This window comes from Ornithodoros turicata, unplaced genomic scaffold (genome assembly GCF_037126465.1).
Source record: "Ornithodoros turicata isolate Travis unplaced genomic scaffold, ASM3712646v1 Chromosome44, whole genome shotgun sequence".
In the NCBI taxonomy this organism is placed as follows: domain Eukaryota; kingdom Metazoa; phylum Arthropoda; class Arachnida; order Ixodida; family Argasidae; genus Ornithodoros; species Ornithodoros turicata.
The window spans coordinates 939,577-954,856 of NW_026999374.1; the positions used below are offsets into that span (position 1 = coordinate 939,577).

Below are 15,280 nucleotides of genomic sequence, written 5' to 3' on the forward strand. Positions count from 1 at the left end.
TGTTCTGTACAGGCAGTATACTTGATCCCTGTTCATGTCGTGATTACCCTAGTCATGTCACCGACTCGACTGACCGATGTCGGATTCCACACGGCCAAATATCAGCCATATGGTACCATGTAGCCTGAATGGACACCTATCTCCACACTCTAAAAATAGAACTTCACCGCATAGCACGCTGTGCTCCAACCATTGTCAAGAATGATAGGGTTATCGCTTCTGATTCCAAGAGAGAGGTGGGCGTACTCCTTTTTGTGGCAATTTGGATATATGAAAATTGCCACAAAAAGGCGTACGCCCCCTTCTCCCTTCGAATCAGAAGCGATAACCCTATCATTCTTGGCAATGGTTGGAGCACAGCGTGCTATGCGGTGAAGTTCTGTTTTCAGAGTGCGTGTCTTTCCTTATCTCTCACTGACCAGCACCGCGATCTGGGTAAAAGTTGAGCAAGATGGCCAGCTTGATGAGCGCTCACTGCACAACCATCGGGTCGCTATGGAGGCAAACACGTGTTTTCAACCGTTATTTGCTCTTTAATAATGCGACTGCCTATTGGTGGTTTCTTTCCGTCTACACTCTTAAAAATGAACTTTACCGCATAGCACGGGAGGCGTACACCTTTTTTGTGACACGTACGCTGTTCATAATAGTCACAGAAAAGGCGTACGCCTCCCGTTTTCATCAAATCAGGACAGATAACGATAACATCCGTGGCAATTGTTGGTGCAGAGCGTGCTATGCGGTCAAGTTCATTTTTAAGAGTGTAGTGTTTTGTGAGTGACCAGCTCAGTTGTTCATTCGGTACGATGCGCCGCAGTGCGCATACACGTTTCCCAAGTTACCTTCAATTAAAAAATATTATTTCAGTTTAACAAAAAATACCTCTGAGATTTTTTTTTGCTACATCTTGCTCGGAAGACGGTGCATCGAAAGACACCTTCTTCACGCTTCTATCCCGACCTCCTCACACGAAATTTTTCGGTAAAAAATGTGCATTTTGTTGAATTTTTACAACTTCCCGATTTTTTAATGCGGCTTACATTGCACCGGCGGGGTTGAATTTTTTTTTGTTGAAAGTACAATACCAGGGCTATATGAGAAAAAAAATTGAAGGAGAAATTCCAGAACGTTATATTACAAAAAGAAAATTGGTAATCTTGCAAAAACTCTGCAAATTTCGTGCACGCCGCAAGCGTGGAGCCCGTCGAATGCGGTGGTGAAAATTGGTTCACACGGTAAAATGAACGCTCCCCTATCAAATAAGACGTTTTTTAACACGCCCCGTGGGTCGTAATGCTTGCTTAGAACGACATAGGGTTTTGCCAAGCACTGCATCTTTGAGGGGTTCTGCACCCTATAAATTTCAATTTCGTTAGAAAAGACCAATGTTCTGTTGCTTTCGGTGTCATAAGGAACCACACACACACAAAAAAAAATCACAAAGTTCAAAGGGGGGGGGGGGGCGGTCGAGCGGCACCTCTGGATCACTTAGCTTGGAATGGCCCGTTTGCCTTTTAAAGCGTATTTTCCTTTACTGGGAGTCCAGGAAACCAACAAAAAGAAACGCTGCATGAGAAAATGAAATGTGTGGTGGCAGAGGTTAAAAGAAGAAATGGTAGGAGGAAGAATGCTGGTTTCTACTGAAAACCTGTAGTTCATTGGCTCTGGCGGATATTCCATCGGGCGAGAACTGATTCTCAGGTATTTTTTTGCTACTTTGAACACACCCTTACTGTCAAGCACACATACACCGTCTAAAGTAAATCTGCACATTTCGTATAGAATGTCTGTTTACTGGTTGAATAGACTTTCTGTAGGATGTGGCCGGCCAATTGTGTATAGAATGTCAATTCAAAGTTCTTTAGCGAGCAGTTAGGATCTCTATACACGTTTTATCGGCACCTTCTATAGAAATTGTATAGACAGTAGACAAGACCTCTTTTTTTTTTTCTCAGGGTTTTCTGTCACAAAAGTGGTCAATTCTCTTTGCGCTTGGATACTTTTCTTTTCTCAATTCCTTCCCTTTGCAAAACACATCAGCGACTACCCAAATTCTAGAAAATGATAGTCGTAAAATATAGAAAGCACACAGAACTGTCAGTCTTATTGTGACAGCGCTAGCGCATGGGCGAGTGACCGGTGGCAACTTCCTTGTCCATGGGTGCTCCATCCCCCCCCCAGGAATGGTACATTTGGTATACTTTTGGGAGGGGCAACCGAGGGGAAATCCTCCCCCACAAAAAGTCCCCCCCCCCCCCCCAGAAGTATTTTTCTGGGTCATGACCGAGCATCGATCTTCAGAGTCTTCACTCTAAAAACTCAACTTCACCGCATAGCACGCTCAGCTCGAATACTTTCCACGAGGGTTAGAGAGAGGGAAGAGAGAGAGAGGGGGGCGTACGCCTCTTCGTGGCAATTTGAAACGCACGATAATTGACACAAAAAGGCGTACGCTTCCCTCTCTCCCCGAATCGTAAGCGAAAACCCTATCATTCGTGGCAAAGGTTGGTGCAGAGCGTGCTATGCGGTCAAGTTCTGTGTTCAGAGTGTTCAGCAACATGAGCGGGAAGTACAGGAATGTGTTTTCTAAAATGACCTACGACTTGGAGTATATTTGGTATACCGGAGATAACGGTCTGTGTTCTATACGCGAGTTCTGAAAAATGTGTACCATTAGCCAATAAAACGCATTAGGTGTGGCATTCTGAAGCTGATGTCCACATTTTGTTTGGTATATCCATCCATCCGAGGCTTCTGCCGATGTTACATAAACCGGCGTAGTGTTCACAAGCGTATCAGTATACGGATATCGTAGGAGCTGTTTCTCTCTAACCAATCAGCTCAGCCTACGTAGACTTCCTCCAGGATGTATCGGGGGTTTATAAACGACAGCCTGGCCTAACAGAAACAACGGTCGTCTGCGAAACTTGTGCTGTCTTCTGCAAGTAGTAAGTCCCATTCTGCTCCTTGTCTACATGTCCAGTGTTAGCTGGCTATCGATTTGGCTATGGACATGGCTATCTAAAAAATTAGCGCTCTCCCTGCTGGGGCAACGGGGAGTAATTTCGTTCAGCTTCTGAGAAAATGCGGGGATAATTTTAAATTGTGCGTAATGCCTTGCAGATATGAGTCGAATGTAGGAGCATAACTCCAATGGGTTATCATGTATCGCTGGATAGGATAACGCGCTCTGGGGTTTGACGCAAAGAAAACAATTTTTGACTGGCAATGAGTACTTTAAGTAGCACACCTAACTATCTCGCAAGTCGCAACCTGGTTGCCCGATGTAAGAGATGGCCGTACTGAGCCTGAAGTCTTCTGTGAATTTAAGATGACTTTACGCCTTCATTCACGAGAAACTTAATGACAATTCGCTGTTCGATGTGCGCGCTCACCGCGTTGTCGGCCATCTTGTCCAGCACGTGTCTTCTGTTTTGCACAAACTTTGGACCACCACGTGGTGGGGCCTGTCGCGTGTGAAAATGACGAAAAAGAAGTAGCGCGAGCCATTTGTACACTCAGGGAGACAGAAAGTAACGGTTTGACTTGAACACTCCTCGTACATTCGCGTGGCATGCGCGACAACTGAAGCTTTTTTTTTTTCCTTTGCGATGGCGCGTTTCGGATGGTTGGCTGTTGTTTGACTTGGATGCAGAGTTGAAACGTCCGGGAACGAGACGCCGCGCTCTCAGCCAATTACGCAGCAGGAGGAGAATCACGTGGAAAGCCGATGGTATTAAAAGGAGACGACAAATTAGAGCGTTAACCATGGAGCAAAAGTGTCACGCTTTACACCATAGAGAGAGAGAGAGAGAGAGAGATAGATACATGATGACGATGATATGGGGATGACTTCCGCTCATTTCTTTCTTTCTTTCTTTATTTACCCTCAGGTCAGAGAATTACAGAGGGGAGTGGCAAAATAAAGGAACATACAACGAATTTACATACAAAGTAATTGGTCCAGCAGCTTGCGGAAGCTGTTAGGGTCCCGGACGATGACGGTGGAGGCGGGAAGATGGTTCCAGTCGTTCGCTGTTCTGGGAACAAATGAATTGGCGAAGTGATTTGTGCGACTAAATGGAACAAGTAGTTTCTCTGAGTGGTCGAGGTAGTTGGAAATATGATGGGGTGGTGAGAGCAGGAGGTACCTGGGCAGAATGTTGTGGTAGTAAAACTTGTGAAGCAATGTGAGGCGAGCTATTTTGCGACGAACAGAAAGAAGGGGAAGGGAGGCTTGTTTCTTGAGTAGCGTTACGCTAGAGTGTCGGGAGTAGTCGGAAAATATAAAGCTCGATTTTGTAAGCCTTCTAATTTGTTAATGAGAGAATCCTGGTGCGGGTCCCAAATAGATGATGCGTATTCCAATTTTGGGCGGACTAATGTAACATAAAGCTGCCGTTTTAAGTCGCAGGGTGCCTTTGAATAATTGCGTATAATGAAGCCAAGTGTTTGGCTGGCTTTGGAGAGCACAGAATTAATGTGGATGTCCCATCTAAGATCACTCGAAATGTGAACACCTAAATATTTGTAACTAAGTACGCTATCCAGCTTAATGTTGCCAAGGAGGTAGGAATTAACCAAGTGTTTAGTGTGACTGATTGCCACGTGCTTGCATTTGTTAACGTTCAAGGACATGAGCCAAGTTTCACACCAAGAAGATAAGCTGTCAAGATCATTTTGTAATGCAGATACGTCGCTGGAGGAGTTAATAATGCGGTATATTACGCAATCGTCGGCAAAGGGTCTTATATGTGATGATATAGAGGAAGGTAAATCGTTAATGTATATTAGGAATAGGAGAGGCCCGAGGACGGAACCCTGGGGAACTCCTGAAGTGACAAGCGTAGAAGGAGAAAATGAATTGTTGGCGTACACAAACTGAATTCTGTTATGAAGGAAGTCCCCGATCCAAGCTACAATTTTAGGATCGATTTTCAGGGCTGACAACTTCAGAAGAAGGAGATGATGAGGAACAGTGTCAAAAGCTTTGCGAAAATCTATGAATATGGCATCAGTAAGTGACTTAGAATGCATGGCGGAGAATAGATCGCTCGTAAAACATGCCAGCTGAGTTTCACATGATAGCCCTTGCCGGAAACCATGTTGTAAGTTAGAGAAGAAGGAGTTAGCTTCGAGGAAACGGATAAGGTTGGAATAAATGATATGCTCGAGAAGTTTGCAGGGGATGGAAGTTAACGAAATCGGTCTGTAATTACCCGGATCTTGCTTGCTACCAGACTTGTAGACAGGAACCACTTTCGCCGTCCTCCAGTCGTCCGGAATCCTACAGCACTCAATAGATTGCGAAAATATTTGGTACAATAAAATGCCAATGGTCTCCTTGGTACTCTTGAGAAACTTAGACGTGATGTTGTCGGGTCCACAGCTGGAAGATAGCCTTAGATTGTCAATGAGTGAAAATACACCAACAGGGTCAATCATAACAGGGTCCATAGGAAAAGCTGTAGTGAATGAATCATTTATGGATGGTAATAGAGCCTGAGGATCTCTTACAGTGTACGACTTGGAGAACTCGTTGTTAAGAACACACGCGCACAAATCAGGGGATATAGCAGTATCATTGACCGTGAGGTTTACAGTATGACTATTATGAGGCCGAACGGAATTCCAAAACAGCTTAGGGTTAGTACGAAGGAGTAATGGCAATGTTGTTTCAAAGTACCTAGTTTTTGTAGACCGTACAGACTGTTTAAACTCATTCGCGCTGTGGTGATATCTAGCCCACAGATCGGAATCGTTACTGCTACGTGCCCTGCGGAACAGCCGCTTTTTCTTGTTTCTAAGCCTCTTGAGTTCATTGTTAAACCACGGGGACCGACTACACGCTGGAACAGTAATCCGAGGTATATGAAGGTCAACAAGAGGATTGATTTCACGCTTGAGATTCTCGTTTAATGACCGCCATGAAAAACAAGAAAGGAAGTCTCCGGAAAAAGCAGAAAGTTGATGGCATCGAAATTCGCTCTCGAGTAACAAGTGATGGTCTTGGTAGTAACACGTTCACGAATGTAAGGTATGTCAATAGAGGAAACTACGATAGCGTGATCACTAATGCCAGCTAACAACTGTATAGACTGGACAGTATTCAGGTGAGTTGTGAACAAAAGGTCCAAGATACTCGAACGAGTAGAACCAATTCTAGTGGGCTGCAAAATTAATTGGGACAAGTTAAAAATAGATGCAACTCGAATAAAGTCGTCACAAGTCTTATTGCGGGCAGATGAGACGGGTAGCGGATCCCAAACAATATCAGGGAAATTGAAGTCGCCGACGATGTATACTATTGATGAAGGGAATCTGATAGCTATTTCGTTGAGTGCATCATGAAACGATGAAACGAAAGATGGCGATGAATCAGGCGGGCGGTAACACACACCTACTACAAAATTATTATTCTTACAACGAAAGGAAATCCACACAATTTCAAGATCAACAACTGAAAGGTTAATGACAACAGGTTTCAAACATGGCCTGACTGCCAAGAGTACACCACCACCTATACGTTGTGCCCTATCACATCGAAAGATCTCGTACACCAGTGATGAGTTGGCGAATATTTCGTCATTATTTATATGGGGTGTCAACCAAGTCTCTGTGAGGGCCACAATATCAGCGTCACAATCATCAATGTGAGACAGAAGGCAGTCACGCTTATCATTGGAGCAGATGCTGCGAGTATTTGTATAAAAGAGCGTCAGGGGCAGACCCAGTACATGAGGAATTTTTATTTAGATAATCAGTATGTCTACTAGTAAGAATATCGCTACTCAGAACCGTGGTCGCGGTTGCCGTGACAAGCTCCTTACGAGAGTTAGCTACAAAATCCCAGCAGTACACCTTGTCACGCAGATACAGTTTGTCGTAGGCAAGTCGAGCTTTAATACCAGAACTCCTATCATCTGAGCAGCTATTCCACAACAGTGTCCGCGCTTCCTGAATTTTCTTTGAAAAATCCTCACTCACAGAAATGCTTGTACCCTTCAATTTGCTACAGTTACGCAGTATTTGAGACCTTTCTTTAAAATCATACACCCTAAAGATAACAGACCTACAACAGCATAATGCAGTTTTCGCCAAACGCATGCACAACCAATATGAAATCAATCTGCAGTTCATGATCGACCATCGCAATTTATTCGTGGGCATATTGTTGCCGTCCTACACATTATTAGACAGGCAAAAGCAGTGGACAGAATTAGCCGCAATATTGAACTGTGTCAAGAGCGTTTACTGGGCCTGCTGAGACAGGTGAGTTTTTTAGGCAAATCTCCGCGTATGGTGCTGACGATCTGTTCGTGTCTGATAGTGAAGCATGTTCCTATTTTGCTCGCAGTGTATAAGTTACGGCGCTCAGTGCCGGCAATTTGTTAAGTATGGCGCAGAAGAAAAATGAAGAGCTCCCACCCACAAAGCAATATGCATGCCTGGTTGCGCGGGTCAGTGGCGACTGACCAGCTCATTTGCTAGTTACAAGCCATGTTCAACGGGACTTTTGGACATGGATGGAGTGGATAAAGTTAAAAGCAGCGCCCTCGGAGAACGGGAGGGGGTCCGTATCCGAAGGAACCTATGAGCGTGGCAGTTTGCCTCGCGATGATTGGTCAAGCTGCAACGAGTGGCATGCAGGGCACAGAAGAGCAGTCTAAGCAGGCCACCCTGGAGCACTGCACGGGCTTTCGGGTACGTCCGGCCCGCTTTCTTTTTGCGGGCCGGGCATGCACATCGCCGGGTCTAGATTCAGCTCGAACCTGTCTAACCCCACTTTTTGCGAGCCACGGTCAACTTTTACAGTCCGCTTCATTGGGTCGGACTGGGTAGGCTACAGATTGGTCGGGGCCGGAAACCTAGAAATTAATCGGGTTCGGGCATCGAACATTCGTAAACCAACGACGCTTCTCAGATTCGCACATGTGACGGATGTGAAGGTCATAAGAAATACGCATGTTTCTGACAATCTTCAAAGTGCGACTGATAAAACGGCATAGATAGAGGCAGGCTGGTGAACGAAAGGGACTTAAGATGATGTTGAGATTTGGGGAGATATGTTTGGCCAAAATACGCCAAGATGGAGGTTGGTCGCAGCTATGAGGAGGTGTTGAAAGGGGTCGCCGTTGTCACAGAGGTGGACAACGTCCTGGGCCGACTTCCTAAGATGTCTGAAAGAGTCTGAGGGAAAGCCCAGACAGCACAGCCGGGGTTCGAAGCCGGGTACTTCCCTGTCTGCAGTTTATGACACAGTTATGAGGACTTGCCCATTCATTTGGAGGGGTGGTGGCTGCTGAAACACATGAGGGTTGCTGGTGTTGCTATAGTGAAAGAGTAGCAGTCAAACAAGAGAAACCCAGTCCGTCAGGAATCGTACAGCTCTAATTGCAAAACGCTGGGTTGTTTCGGAGCCCCAGAGGAACTTTCAGATTTAAAGGTCAGCTATGCCGATATCCCAAAAAGTCGAAACGGTTGTGATATTCTGAAAGCCCACATCCAGGTCTCCCCAAAATACACCTTCATTCTCTCAGTTCGGTACAGTACCATGTCAAAAAAATAAGTAATAAGTAATTCATTCCGAAACACACATGGGCGCAGCCATTTTTATGACGTAGATGCACCCGAACGGGCATTGTGACGTGTACGCGCCTTCGTACTTGTCAGTGGATTTCAGCTACGGCTTCTCGCGGCTTCACGTATCTGTGCTTGAAGATGGCGGACAGCCGGGTTCCACCGTTCCGCGATGAGTAAACAGTGCAGCAGCTGCGAACTCATTCGCGAACCAACCTCTGTGCGATGTTGTGACCGGAATTCGTCATTTGTGTTTTGTGAGCACGTACAATTTGTATCAAGTCGCGTCTGCGTTTGCCCCTTTACAGCACTTGCCCATTGTAGAGACTGACGTTTCGACAGCCGTGTCAGCAAGAAAATGCCGACAGCGTTTTTGTGCTATGTATTTGAGAAACCGCATACTGCTATGGGACAAGTTTTACGTACGATTTATCAATGTGCAACAGCGTCGACGATGGTATGTAACGACGAAAGACGTAAAACGAAATACAAATCACATTTTAAACTTTTTGTGGGATTCTGTGCATTTTCCAGAAGCTTTCTTTGAATCACACACTCCCATGTCACGCTGCGTTGTGTGGTACGCTACAAACTACTGCATTTTATGTCTAACATCTGGATATTGTTTGTAATGAACACCGTCGCACAAAAACATGCACACGAAAGCTCCAGTAGCCATGTGGTTGCACACTATGCAGACGCAAAAGAAGTACCAGAGCACATATTGCCACTTAGAAATGTGGTGTCTGAAGAGTTAGGGCATAACATAGATCCTAGAAATCAGGTGCACCTTATCCTCCTGTAGAGTGCTCTTTCAATTCACAACTCAGCCCATGGGGTGTAAAAGTGTTAAAGGCAATTATGTGACTTGTCGTCCTGGGTGACATCACTGGCCAGCCTCGGGATTAATTCCGTGCTCAGGAATTATTGTACAAATCACTTTGTATGTCGTGATAAGCAATATGTAAGTTGCAACCTTGTCTGCAGCATTCTCGATTGCCTCTTACCTTTACAGTTCGAGACACGTTACCAAACCATTTGCAAAGGGCACTCTTACAGGGGCCGTGTAACTTGAGTTTTTAGTTTATAAAATTTATAAAAATATAAGTATACAATATGTAATATGAAGTTTATATCAAATAAAAAATAACATTTATAAAAAAAATTAAAAAAATAAAATAAAAAGGCTTCATGGAAGCAATCCGTTAGCATACCCATTGCACATGAAGCACAATTATATATGCTTGGTCATCATCTAATGAATCTTCTGAACCATATGTGTGGCTGCATACGAAATTTTTTATGCGCATCCTCTACCTTCCTATTCCTACATGTGCACACGAATAACAGTGCATATATGTGAAGTGGCAAAAAGCAACGCTAGACTCTACCATCATTGTGCCCCTTTAACTTTTCGACATTTATGTCTGGTGAACAGGGAATATCTCACTAGAAAAGAAGACATTTGTGCATTGTTTGGCAAGCAAATAAATATATTTATTTACATTTTCCATAAATCAACAATGTTGTGACCTGGTGCAAATATTAATGTCAACAAGTAAAGTACTTACAAATTATTCCTGTGTTCAAATGCAGATATGACAATTCTGTTTCTGTACCTTAGCACAGTACAGTTTCAAAATTAACAAACTGCACAGCATCAGCAATCTTAAAGTATCTGAAGAGAAGAATCACATAAAGCTCCAATAATAGACTGTGCAAACAAAGCTAAAAAACAAAAAAACAAAGTACTTCAAGAAAAATCTGAATAATCGGTTGCCGTTGTGATATGTACTACTATGCACAGTTCATGAATGGAACATGTTACCTCATTGCGTTGCCTCCATGTGAGCACTAGAACAGGCAGCCTTTTAGGTCGCTCTTTCCGTGTTTTTCTATTGTCTTTTTTTGTTTTCTGTTTTTGCAATAGCAAGCATGGCCATAGTGAATCACAAGCAACCAAGGACAGGATGAGACATCTACAATGCGACTGCTAGCTCTAAACTGATATATTTATTAGCAGACTCTGGAATATACACACATATGCTGCTAAGAAAATGACAATTTAACCACTAGAATAACATACAAGAAAAAGGGTTATATATCTTCCCCTCTCCTCATTCTATTTCACAGGCAGCCCTAGTATCATTATGAGTGCGTCCGTGCGTTCCCTTTGAGATAACGTATCTCTGACAGAAGCAAATCCAACAGCGGACTGCTTACGGATGCAACTATCTTGGATTTCTCTAACCACTTGTTATTTAACCGCTGCCTTGAGCTGTGTGTTCTGGAAATTTAGGCAGCATCCAGAGTCCCTGCAATGTGTTGCCATGTTTCTCGAGGGCCTGTGTTTCACTATGGCTCTCAGATACAAACTACCCCATTTCAACACAGTAGAAAACACAGATTTGTAAATAGCATCTGTTGATTGCACTGTACATACCCCCCACATATGGGATCATAGTGGATACTTCATCTTGTGCGATAATGTCAGGAACACAAAAAAGCTAGATTTGAAAAAACCACTCTTACGTCGTAGTAGTAGTATTTGTGTCAAGCTGCGCAATTCCTGTCCCGCAAATAATTTAAACCATATGTTTCATCTGGCAGCGTGATGATCCCCTGAAAAGCAATTCACACTCGGCGGGAACTACCGGTTCTGAAACCTATCCCTGACATGTGTAGCCATCAGGGAGGAAACCCAAGGGCTGCGGTGGAAAAGACACACACACACGGGCTATGTTCTCTCTGTGTATCAGCTGCTCTGGCTACTAAGAAGAACATGTTCCAAATTAATATAACATGGCTTGACATGATACGCCAGCGAAAGCTAACCAATAAAATTAGTAGTTAAATGTACAATACGTAAACACTTCCCATAACATGACAGTTTCCTTCCTGCATTCATGCGCTACCATTCAACCCACACAAACAGTGTACTGAATTTTTTTATAGCATTACAGGTTGTTTGACAGAACTTGAACAAGATTATATAGCACACGATAAAAGTAGAGTGAACATAATGTGCAGAAAAAATGGCTGCAAGCAGGCGAGCTGGTGAAGATGATGCATATGTAAAACCCCGAGACTAGCAAATGAGCTGTAGCGAGCTCCACCTTGGGACAAAGTCAACAAGTAATTCACCAAAAGTCAATGAGCGCCTGAAATGTAACATCTCCAGTGGCGTAGCCAGACCTCAAAGGTAGGGGGGGCTCGATACGAAAACTCGCCCCCCCCCCCCCCCGCTGATCCTGTGTCGACAACACACATACTTGTGCACACTGCAAACTGAGGATTAAAAAAGGGAACGAAAATAGTTGATTTAGACGTTCACAGTACGATTACATGTATAGGCTGTCATGACCAATGAAGTGGTGTCACGAGATTGGAAGTATTTTGAAAAGCTCATACTTTGAAAACCATTCAAGAGTGCTTCATAGATAGACACCATGAACTGCAAGAACTTTTGCGATGGTCACACTGGTCCCCCCCCCCCCCATATATTAAGTTCTCGGATTTGCACGATTTGTGTGGGCCGGTCCGTGGCAGGTAGGGGGGGGGCTCGAGCCCCCCCTAGCCCCCCCGTGGCTACGCCACTGAACATCTCTGACTGGTAGCAAGACGGTCCACGTTCAATTCCTGGTGCTAGCAGTGTCTGGCTTTTTCACGAATTATTCGTTGGAAGTTTCGATGTGCTCGAGAACCATTCGTCAACCATTGTATCCTCATGAGGTGATGAGGGTTTGTCATCCCAAAGAGACTCCCTTTCTGGCATGTGTCCTTATGGATGCTCATCACTGCAGAAAAAAAGAAAGAAAGAAAGGGAAAAGCATTTAATGACAAGAAATGGATAGTCGCATTTACTGTATAATGTTGTGCACAACAGAAAGAATACTTTTGCACAGAGGGCTGTACTTCTTGATGTCTAACATCAAGTTACAAAATTCCAGAATATATGACATGTTGTAAGGTAGAGAATAAGTAGAGTTATTGAGTTGTCGAGTTGAGTTGAGGGGGGAGTTGTACCCCCTTTTTATTTTATTATATATGATTATATAATTATCTTTATGTGTGTACCAACCCTTGCTGTCTACATTACAACATGTTTTATATATTCTGGGATTTTGTAATTTCATGTTAGACATTAACAAGAGCAGCCTTGCGCACGAAAGTCTCGTCTCATTAAAATTTAGATGCTCTCAACAGTCTTCTTTCTGTTGTGAATCTCTATCGCAGCATACCTGCACATTGCTGTTCTACGTACTGTGACTTTGCAGTAAGAGTATGGACTTTGGGTAAAAAGACTACACAGCACTCACTCAGCACTGCTCAGGTATTTTTGCCTATCGAACAGTATGTATGTATGCAGTATGCACACAGTATTTGTGCACCGGACCCACTAAAAATGTAGTGAATGTGGCATTGCCCACGGTAATGCACCAAGTTGAACACAATTATTGTAGAATCCAAGTATTTTAGCTTACATGTCAAGCCAGTACAACACCAGTATCCAGTGTGAAGTTGTGACAAATAAATAGTTTCCATTTTTCTTAGCTCTCAGAAAACAGTGAATTAATAAGAGTAGACAATGTTAACATGAATTCTGGGCTATTCTTCAGTTAAAGATTCACAGATAGTAAAGGCACCTTCTTCAATGGACGTTGATGACACTGAAAATTCAAAAACGTTATCAGAGGCGACATCAGCTTTGGTGTGTCAAAGGATTGTATGTCCAACAGTAATCCAGCTAACAGTAACAAAAATATGTGCAAAAGACAAATTAACTGAACTAATGTAACGTACCTTCTATATCAGACAGTGAAGATTGTAACACGCCATCCACAGGAACCAGTGTCCAAACACAAAAGTGCTTGAACTGGGAGATAGCAGCTAATCGGAATGGCGACCTTTGTTTTCCACCCTGAAAGCACAGGTTGTAACTTTGAGGGCAGATTTAAAAGTGGTGTCAAGATGTCTGCATGCGAGTGCACGTGAAAAGTTGAACATAGATGAATACTCAAATTATAACATCACATTGTCATACCTGTTGGTGGAGGTGTACTGCAACTAACGTGTCCGCAATTTCTTCATGACCAGATGCAAGCCAGATCATGCTTCATTTCCGTCTTCAGCGTGTACCTGTGATAATTCAGAAGTTAGATTATCAATAGTACTATTGTGTTGTTAATCGTGGTTATATCAGAGTAAGCGCAGTAGGACAGCTGCACAATCGATTCATTAAGCTTGCTATTTTTTATATCTGAACCTCGACTTACCTTTTTTTGCTCTCGTTTTTTGCCTTGATCCTCCGTGGCACGTTCAAAATGTTATGCGTCGGGCACCTCAGATTTTCATCAGACGATTTCGTGCCGAGATTCCAAATTGCCTCTGGAGTCGCGCGTAACCTATGATAACATTCGTGGACGAAATCCTTGCAGTGGAAATTAGCAGGCACCACTGTCAGCCAAGAGCTTCGCACTACTTGGTCTTTTGGCAGCTTATAATAGGTAACACTTGAATGCTCGGATGAATTGTTCTAACAGCGTAGCACCGTCGCATCTTCGACAACTTCGCCGTGGACAAATTCACGAATCATATCGCTCCAGCCCATAAAAGGCAAGGTCAGAACAAGGAAGTGCACTTTCCAAACGACGCTGTGCCAAAAAAAACATTCACATGCTTTGTTTCCGGCTTAGCAACAACATAACAGCTGTTCGCTTATGTACGGTGCACAGAGGAGGAAACGAAAGAAGCCAAGCAGCCAAGCCAAGAGTCCATGCCAAGCCAAAGACAGATAAACCGAGAGCAGTGACGTCGGTGCGCCCGTGCGCAGGGTTTGCCGACGGTCTGTCGGCCGGGCGTGGGAACTAAAAAAACTGTTTTCTAAAAAACTACGAACAGTTGGAGCAAGATATTTCGCACACATATTCAGTGTTCGGTAATGAACACACAGCGCGAGTATCGCTCAGTTCTGCGGCACTTCAAAATCGGCATATCTGACCTTTAATGGACCTGTGCTTGGGCTTACATGGAGGGACAAAAGACAAACACGAAGCGGCTCGAGTCAGCAAATGACTTTTACTCAAAAGACCACATAAATTGTTATGCAAGTACAGACCATGGGAAAAAGGGCAAGTGACGCCAAGCTGACCAAGGGCAGCTTCAAGGGTGCCTCACTGACGCAATACCCTGACGGCTAAAAAATGACTAAAGCTTCCCTCATCTGACGTTTCCTTTTTGCTTGTTGCAGTCTACCAATAACACAAGTTTCATTCCACACAAGTTCACAATTTTAGTACAATACGTTTTTCTATACTGACCTAGTCTTTAGAACTGATCCAGGCGTTACAACTATAAATAAATAAATGAATACCTTCTCTCTAGCCTTTGCCTCCTAAGTCAGCGAAGAAACCTAAAAAAAAAAGCATGTTCTCTCAGTGTTGTTGAAATCACGTCTTGTTGTCTTCGGTATACCGGTTGTCCCACCGAAATCCCCCGGCTGGATAATTTGTGAACAGGTGGCGCCATCGAAGAATTTCTTTTTGGTAGAGTTCCTTGGGACATCGGCCGTGAACTGATAGTGTGCGGCTCATTTGCATACACTCACTGATTAAATAAACATGCTAACTTTTAACTCTTACTTCGTACGCTTACGGAACCTCTGCTCTACGCATCGGGACCTCCAGCGAAAAATATTCAA

At 43.8% G+C, this 15,280-nt stretch overlaps 1 protein-coding gene across 5 annotated transcripts in view; it reads left to right on the forward strand.

The window, feature by feature from the left end:
* Window positions 1–2,880: 2,880 nt before the first annotated feature.
* LOC135374099 (uncharacterized) overlaps window positions 2,881–15,280 on the forward strand; it is a 44,856-nt gene continuing 32,456 nt past the window's right edge. For all 5 annotated transcript variants that reach the window (XM_064607098.1, XM_064607102.1, XM_064607101.1 and 2 more), the window contains exon 1: window positions 2,881–2,948. The gene's annotated coding sequence lies outside the window, so the exon portion shown is untranslated. The remainder of the gene's footprint in view (window positions 2,949–15,280) is intronic.